Raw genomic sequence first — 7,914 nt, forward strand, 5'->3', positions numbered from 1 at the left:
TATAAAATATGAATGTATGTATATAGAAAGAATTATTGGGTTATAGGGCATGTACACTCAAAAGCCAAATTACTCTTTGTAGGTGTATTTATCAGTTTAATTCTCTAGCAATTCATTATAAGTTTCTTTTTTTTATTCCTTCACTAACACTTCATTTTGTCATACTTTCAAATGTTTGTTAGTCTGATGGATGAGAAATTGTCTTTCTCATTATTATTCCAATTAGAATTCCCTAGATTACTAAGGTTGGGGATACACTGAAGATCTCTCTTAAGATTTCTCCTATATGAGTTGTCGCTATCTTTCCTTTCCTCATATTTCTATATATTATCATTTAGTAACTGATTTAGTATTTCCCTCGATACTTGTCCTTTGGTATATGTGATGAAAGTATCTTCAGACATCTTTTGTCACACACCAGCTTGTGTTTTTTTCTTTTTTGTTATACATTCATTCAAATTTTTGAAATAATAAAATTTATCAATCTTACCCTTTGTATGTTAAGCATTTTGGTCTTATTTATGTATTTCCCTATAATCCACTTTAAGAGCATTTAGTTATCCTCCCATGAGCTCATGTAATGATTTTAAGGTTCGGTTTTTCACATTTAAGATTCTCCCGAGGTTCTAAATCATATGTTTCCTTCTCCTCTTCCCTTTCCCTCCATTACGCAAACATGTTTTATGCCTCACCCCGCCTCCACCCCCCAGGTAGAGGTGTCCTCCCTCCTTCATGCCCCCCTTCTTATCCTTCCCATAACCCTTTGTACCATGAGTCTTGCTCCACCTGAGGAGTCCTTAAGGGAAAGCTTTTGTCCTAATTCATATATTTATCCTTACTTCCAGTGTAGTAGAACAGAATATGTACTTGAGAGACGAATGTATTAGCCCAGTCTTAACTGCAGTTATGGGAACAGAGCGTTAAACTCCTGAGAATACCACTCTAGTGTGAGATGGCAAGACAGCCCCGCCATACCCTCTGTGTTAAAGGGGCACAGGGAGAGGGAGAGCATCCATGTGATGATATTTAGTATGATATCACTTATAGCAACCTTTTTTAAAACACACACAAACACTAAACGACACTGCGCGCTGTTCATACTTAAAAACATGTAAAAAACAGACTGGAAAAGCTAAACATTTAAAAAGGGCTCTGGGAAAGTCTGCTATGGAAGGAAAGATGAAAAACCTGCTGATGCATTGTCTAGAGTCTTGATAAATGTCATTTACTTAACAAAAATACTGTGCATGTCTACTACTTGCCAGATACTGCTCTGGATAATTTACAGAGATTTAACTCTCAACACTACTGAAAGGTGGCGTAACTCTCATTTAAAGGTCAGGGATATGAAGTAGGTTACCCAGATTTGCACTGAAAGGAAACTGCTGAGTCAGGACATACACCTGGCTCTGGCTGACATCAAAACCCTTAGTCTTGCACCCTAGACGGCAGCGCAGGTCCTCCCTCATGGAGAGGCAGGAAGATGTAGTCCCTAAGCACATAGACTCTGAGGCCACTGCTGTGGCTTCCTTCCTGCCTCTCCCACTTTAAGGCCATGAGAGCCTGGGCATGCCACTCAACTGCTCTGTGCCTCAAGTTCCCTCATTCTTAAAATGAGGATGCTTTATTACTACCTGAGCTACAGAATTTCTGTGAATGCTAAATCAATAAATAAATGTAAAATATCAATAACATGTATGTGTTATGTAAGTTCTTGCTATTATGATTATTTAATAAGATAGCATGTTATGCTGTAACTAAATCTGAACCAATGGGCAGAAGTTCCTAAAATTCAGATTTAAATTTGATACAATGAAGAAATTTCAAATAACTAGAGTAGCCAGAGCAGCTTCCCAGTGTAGTGAGCCCTCAGCACCTTATGGAGATATTTCAGGCTGCGTTTAAAGGACCACTGAGTGGAAGGTTGGGCTAGATGGCCTCCTCTGAGAATCCTTAGAGTGCTGGGATTCTATGAGTCCATGGCAATATCCACTTGAGTTCCAGGCCAGTGACATCATTTGGCATGCTAATGAATGGAAATATTTTCACATAGCCTGGCCGATTCAAGCCATGCGTACAATGAAAAGGGCAAATCTTTTCATGTGAAATTGTGCATGAATAGAGACTCATTGCTCACGTAAAACGCATTTTGGGGAAATGGCTTTCAACAAAGCAGGGTAAGAATACACTGTGAGCTCTTATGATTCGATCATTTGTAGGAGGAACTCAGGCTGATGTTGCAGAAGCCATTGGTCTGTAGTAGAGTGAATATTCCTCTCTGGAATCAGATGTATATATGATTAAAACACCATGGTTATGGGATGGAGTAGAAGGGAGAGGAGGAAATTATTATCTACTGCGTACTCCATGCAAGACAGTGAGCTTGGCACTTAACATGCCCTTTTCTATGTTATTTGATAGTCAATGAAACTAAGGCTCAGAGAAGTTAAGAGACATACTCAAAGTCATGCAGCTAAAAGCAATGAAGCTAGGATTTCAACTCTGATTCTTTCTGTAGACCTGTGTTCATTACCAGCCTATGAGAATTTAAAAAAGAACTGAATTGATAACATTTAAAAATTAGGGTATTTCATAAAAGATGAATCTAGATTTCCAGTTTCTTTTGAAAAGTTGGAAGACTTGGCAGTACTTGGTTCACAGTCAACCATGAAAACAACTAGGTGGAGGTGAGATGCCATTGCCCCTTATAACTTAGACATGTACTTTCTAGTTTTCCACATTCTTCTCCACTCCATATAGTATTGTATCCTCATTTTAGTGGCCTGTTGACTAAGGTAGCAATTTGCATCATGATCCCTATTGTATATATTATGCTATAAAATACAGGCCAAGAAATAGATGATGAGAGGAAGTAGGACAGGGAACAGAGGAAAGAAGGAAATGGGAGGGGACGGAAGGAGGAAAATGAAGTCCAAGACCAAGAAGAGGACGCAAAATGCCACACAACCAGATATTATCCTGCCTCTGTGTTCTGCTCACTTGTCCAGGATTGCCTTCCAATTTTGCAGAATCTAGTAGCTCAGTACTCATTTTGACCCGAATACTCTTATTTCAGGAAAGATGGCAAACCCAGCCTAGGGAAAAAAATCAATATGCATGATATTTCAGGTAGTTCTTTGGTCAAGCAGAGGTTAAGGGAAATAAGAACAGAATGTCTCATTAGTACACTGAGTGGGTCTCACCTCACTGCCCTGATTCTTGCTCTCTTCTTTGTTGCTAAATCATACTATTTACCTGTGAAATGGATCTTTTCCTAGGACATTCAAAAATCCTCAATGAAAGCATCTTTTGTATTGATTATTTCAAAGATCTTTTTTGTTCCTCTCACATTCCTTTCTTATCCAGTCTCTCAAGTGTCCTTCCTGCTGCTCTTTTTCTAGCCATTAAGTAACTGTTCCTCCAAAGAACAAGGATTGGTGAACATTGGATGCTTTTCTGAAAGATACTTTGAAGTCAAATGCATGATTTCTAACACCACCTCTGTCTGCACATTTATATGACAGGAGACCTTTCATTTCTCTCCTATCTGTGTCTTTGCTCGAGTCAATGGACCTCTGAAATTCAGGTCTCTCCTCTGGATAAAGCCTACATTACATCAAATGTAGTAAGGGTTAAATGAAATCATGAACATGCAAAGGTCTAGTCCAATCTCTTGTAAATATTATATATTTAATACATGGAAATTTAATGCAGGTAAATCTCTACCTGTAATTAGCTGTGTGATCCTAGGCAAGTCTGTTAACCGTTTTGGGCTTCCATTTCTTCAGATGGGACACAGAGGGGGTTGGACTAGATCTCCAAGATGTCTTGTAGCCCAGTGTACTATGGTTACTGAGCTGCAGGGATCCTCAAATTGCCTGTCCTGCCCCTGTGAAAGCCTTGGATGCAGAGGTCACGTCCTTTTACCTCTGTACCCACAATGCCTGGCATGACCCTGAGGCTCAATAAAACAGCTGATTGTATCACCAACCTCGTAGCTCTAGCCACACAAACTCCCCTCCATTTACTGGTGTCAGAGGTCTTAGAACTGTAGGGCTGCTCTTAATAATTTGAACATCCCACTAGTCTCACTTCTGGCTCCTCTAAAGGACACTGCCCTATTCAAGCTGCTGCTTCAGGGGCAGCCATAGGTGGTTGATATATGTCCCAAGCTTACCACTCAGCCTCAGGTGGATTGGATAGAGATGAACACCTGGTGCTATGGCAGCCAATCCAAAGTCTGGCCAGACCAACTGCCTGGGAGGCAACTGGGCAGGAAGGGTAAGAGAGAGGAAGGAAAGAGCACAGACAGGTGATCGGGGGCAATGTGATGATGGTTAATGTGATGTGGCAACTTGACTGGGCTATGGGGTACACAGACCTGGTCAAACATTATTCTGAGTGTTTTGGGATGAGTTTAGCATTTAAGTTGATAAACTGAATAAAGAAGATTGCCCTCCCTAATGTGAATGGGCCTAATCCAATAAATTGAAGGTATGAATAGAACAGAAAGGCTGAGAAAGAGGGAATTTCTGCTGACTGCTTAGAGGCGGGACATTGGTTTTGTTCCTGCCTTTGGACTCAAAGTGAAACATTTGCTTTTCCTAGGTCTAAAGTGTGGTAACTACAAATCTTGAGACTTAGCATCCAAAAGCACAAGAGTCAATTCCTCATAATAAGTCTTTCATATGTATATATATATGTATATATGCCCATCTATCTATATCTATCTTATATATCTATCTCCCTCCCTGCCTGTCTATTTATCCGTCCATCCATCCATCTATCCATCCATCCACCCACCCATCCACCCTATGGGTTCTGTTTCTCTGAAGAACTCAATCCAGGCAGTCAAATTCCTTGCTGGGGATCCGGCCAGGGAACTCTGAAGGGCATGACAGAGTTAGAAATAGGAGCTAGAAGTGAAAGGAGGCAGAGAGAGAGGTGAAGAGGAGCCATGACCGGGAAGCAGAGTCACACCCGGGAGGGGCTGCAGCAAGTCCAAGCTCACGGGAGCGGCAGGGGCTGCTGAGGCACTGGTGTGTCTTTAAGGGAGACCAGAGGGCCCCAAGGTGGCAGCTGGAGGGGGAAAGCCCCTTCTCAGCCAGGCAAGCTGCACCCTTGCTTCCTGGTCCCAATCCTTATGACACATCTGCTTTTACTTACAACGCTTTGAGTGAGGCTTAGTGACATTTAACTAGAGAGGCAGATGATGCCAGAGGCTTAAAGTTTGTTGCAGAAGATTAGGGTGAGGAAGGAAGAGGAAATAGAGAAAAGAGGGAAAAAGGGAAAAGCAAAGCATGGAAGAAAAAGGATGAAGAGGACAGGAAAGGGTGGGGTACGGGGCAGTTAGATCCCGCAGAGAAGAGGTTCAGGCTGAGGGCCAGTCATTTTCAGATTCTCCAGCCGTCTTCAACCACTACAATCAAGATAAGAGGGCTCTGCTCTTCATTTCTTGTTCTTCACTTAATAAATAAATAAATAAGGCAAACCTGCCTATTTCCTCCCTGGAGAATTGAATGCGATCAGTTCTGGCTATAAAGCCCCCTGGAGAAATTCACGGTGTTCAGGAAACATTAAGAGGCTGAAAGAGAGATGGTTTCTAAATCTCAGAGGAAGAAGCTTTGCAATGAAGTCTTGGACTTAATCATTTTATCCCTTCCCTTGGCCTGGTCACACCGCCAATTCCCCCAGCAGCAGCAATCACTCACAAAGCCAGGCACAGGTTCAAACCCACAACCAAATAGGGGCCTCAGTTCTTCTGCTTGTGTAATTTCTGGCAAACACTATCGATTTCAGACTTCCAAATAGGGAGCATATTCTTATTCATTTTAAGTTATCTCCCATTTTCTTGGAAAATGGGACAATTGGGCAACCCGAAGGGACTGATTTTCTGTATTTGTATTTTTTGACATGTATATTCACCTGTCAAATAGACTGTGCTTTGATGTTGAGACAAAGGAAGTATACCCCACTCCTACATGTCCCAAATGGGATAGTCAAAGGCATGGAGTGTGGGGACATCGTGGCTAAAGGCAGAGTTGGCTCAGGTTTTACTGGGAAAGAGCATTAGGGAATGAATGAATTATTCTGTTTACAAAACAAATGAACTTTCTATCGGTGGGGCTAGCAGTCTTCTTCCACTGCAGACTATTAATAAATGAAACTATTTGGATTTTACAGGCATATCTGTCAATAGTGTCACACTGATGGGCAGACCGCTATTATGAAAAGACAAGCTTTGGAGTCAGAGAGCCAGAGATTCTGATCCTTGGCTCTAGTACTCACTAGACCTGTGGCCTTTGCTAAGTTTATTTATCCTATCCGACTGTGCTTTCAGCATCTGATAAACTGAACTAACATAATCTAACATATACAGTTCTCATAAGGGTTAAATAAAATCATCAGTGCAAAGTGAGTGGTACCATGCCTGACACGTGGTAGGCATTCAATAAATTTTCCTTCCTTCCAAAAAAGAAACTTTGTAATTTAAACAACTAAGAGCCAGGAATAGCCTTGCCTTAGGCAACATAATATTTCAGCACTGCAACTGGATTACAAGCAAAAGGGTAATTCATGAAGTTGTTGACCTGTGTCCCCTAGGCCAGAACAGCATGTTGGTTTCATGAAGAGAATGAGAGGTGATCTCTTTCAGCAGCTGGGCTCTGCCTGAGTCACAGCGAGTTCACCTGGGGTCTCTGGCCTTCTCCTGCCTGTGTCCAAGAACCGTAAGTCGCTGGCTGCCCACCCACAACCTGACATTTAAAACAGCATGCATAGGAAAGCCCTCAATCTTGCTCTGAACAAACATGGCTGACTACCTCATTTATAGAAATCTAAGCTGTGTGTGACTGGTGCTTGGAAATGTGCCTGCTGCTCCGGACTTGAGCAGCTGTGGACACAGCCTCTGACCTGGTGACAACTACTGGACTCCTAGCACTGGATGTGGCTGATCCATCTGTGGACACAGCAGGTAGAGAAGTAAGTACCTGGGCCTTGGAACAGGAAAAGGTTTCAATCCCTGTGTCTACCATTTGAAATCCCCGTTCCCTCATTTGTAAAATGAGTGTAGCATGGCTTACATCCCCGGGATAGTTGGACCCTCAAATAACAAAGGTATTAGGTATCTGGGACATAGTAGACAGTTTATCTACATCCCTTTCCATTATGTTTATCCCTTCCATTGTTGCCCAGTTTATAAAACATTTTAATAGCCATTACTCATGCTTGTGAACCCAACTTTGTGAAGAAGATAGAATTATTCTTCCTCTGTATTTTTAGTGTTAGAAGCTGAAGCACAGTGGAGTTCTAGGATATTTTCAAGTGGTATTTAGTAAGCTGCAGAGCCGGGGGTTGACCTTGGTCTTCTAATTGTAGAACTCAGATTCTTTAACTTCCTATCTGAGAGGTGAGGCAGGCAAAAGCATCCACCAATTAGTCATGGACAGGCTTTTTATAATCGTAGAGCAACCATCATCCTCACAGCATTCAATGTTCCCATTATAAAGGTGAAAAACTGAGGCCCAGAGAGTGATGTAACTTGCCCTGGCTTGCACCACTGTCTGAGCCAGAGCTATAATGACAGTTTGTCTCTGTTCCTCTTCTGACTTCGTGCCTGTTTCTTCACGCCTGAACTGAAATTGTGGCCTGCGATATGTGGGCTGATTGAGCCACAGCCCTGTTTTATGCTCATTTGCAGTTTGCCATAATCCCCCCTCCTTACTGTCTTCCATACAGCTGTTCCACATGTGGGCATTATCTGCCTGGCCCCAGCAGACTTTCGAGTCTGCAAACCCTACTTTACAGAAAGCTATTTCTAATAAAAATAAATAGATCTAAAAAGCACTGGGATATAGCCCGATAATGATTTGTTTATTAGTTAAGATTTTTATTAATTGGATTTTACAGATTAAG

At 41.8% G+C, this 7,914-nt stretch overlaps 1 long non-coding RNA gene across 1 annotated transcript; it reads left to right on the forward strand.

The window, feature by feature from the left end:
* Positions 1-2,044: 2,044 nt before the first annotated feature.
* Positions 2,045-6,969, forward strand: LOC140848686 (uncharacterized). Its single transcript, XR_012129788.1, has 3 exons — positions 2,045-2,177; positions 6,604-6,728; positions 6,833-6,969. It is a non-coding gene; the product is annotated as an uncharacterized lncRNA (long non-coding RNA).
* Positions 6,970-7,914: the final 945 nt, after the last annotated feature.

This window comes from Manis javanica, chromosome 4, assembly GCF_040802235.1.
Source record: "Manis javanica isolate MJ-LG chromosome 4, MJ_LKY, whole genome shotgun sequence".
Classification (NCBI taxonomy): Eukaryota; Metazoa; Chordata; class Mammalia; order Pholidota; family Manidae; genus Manis; species Manis javanica.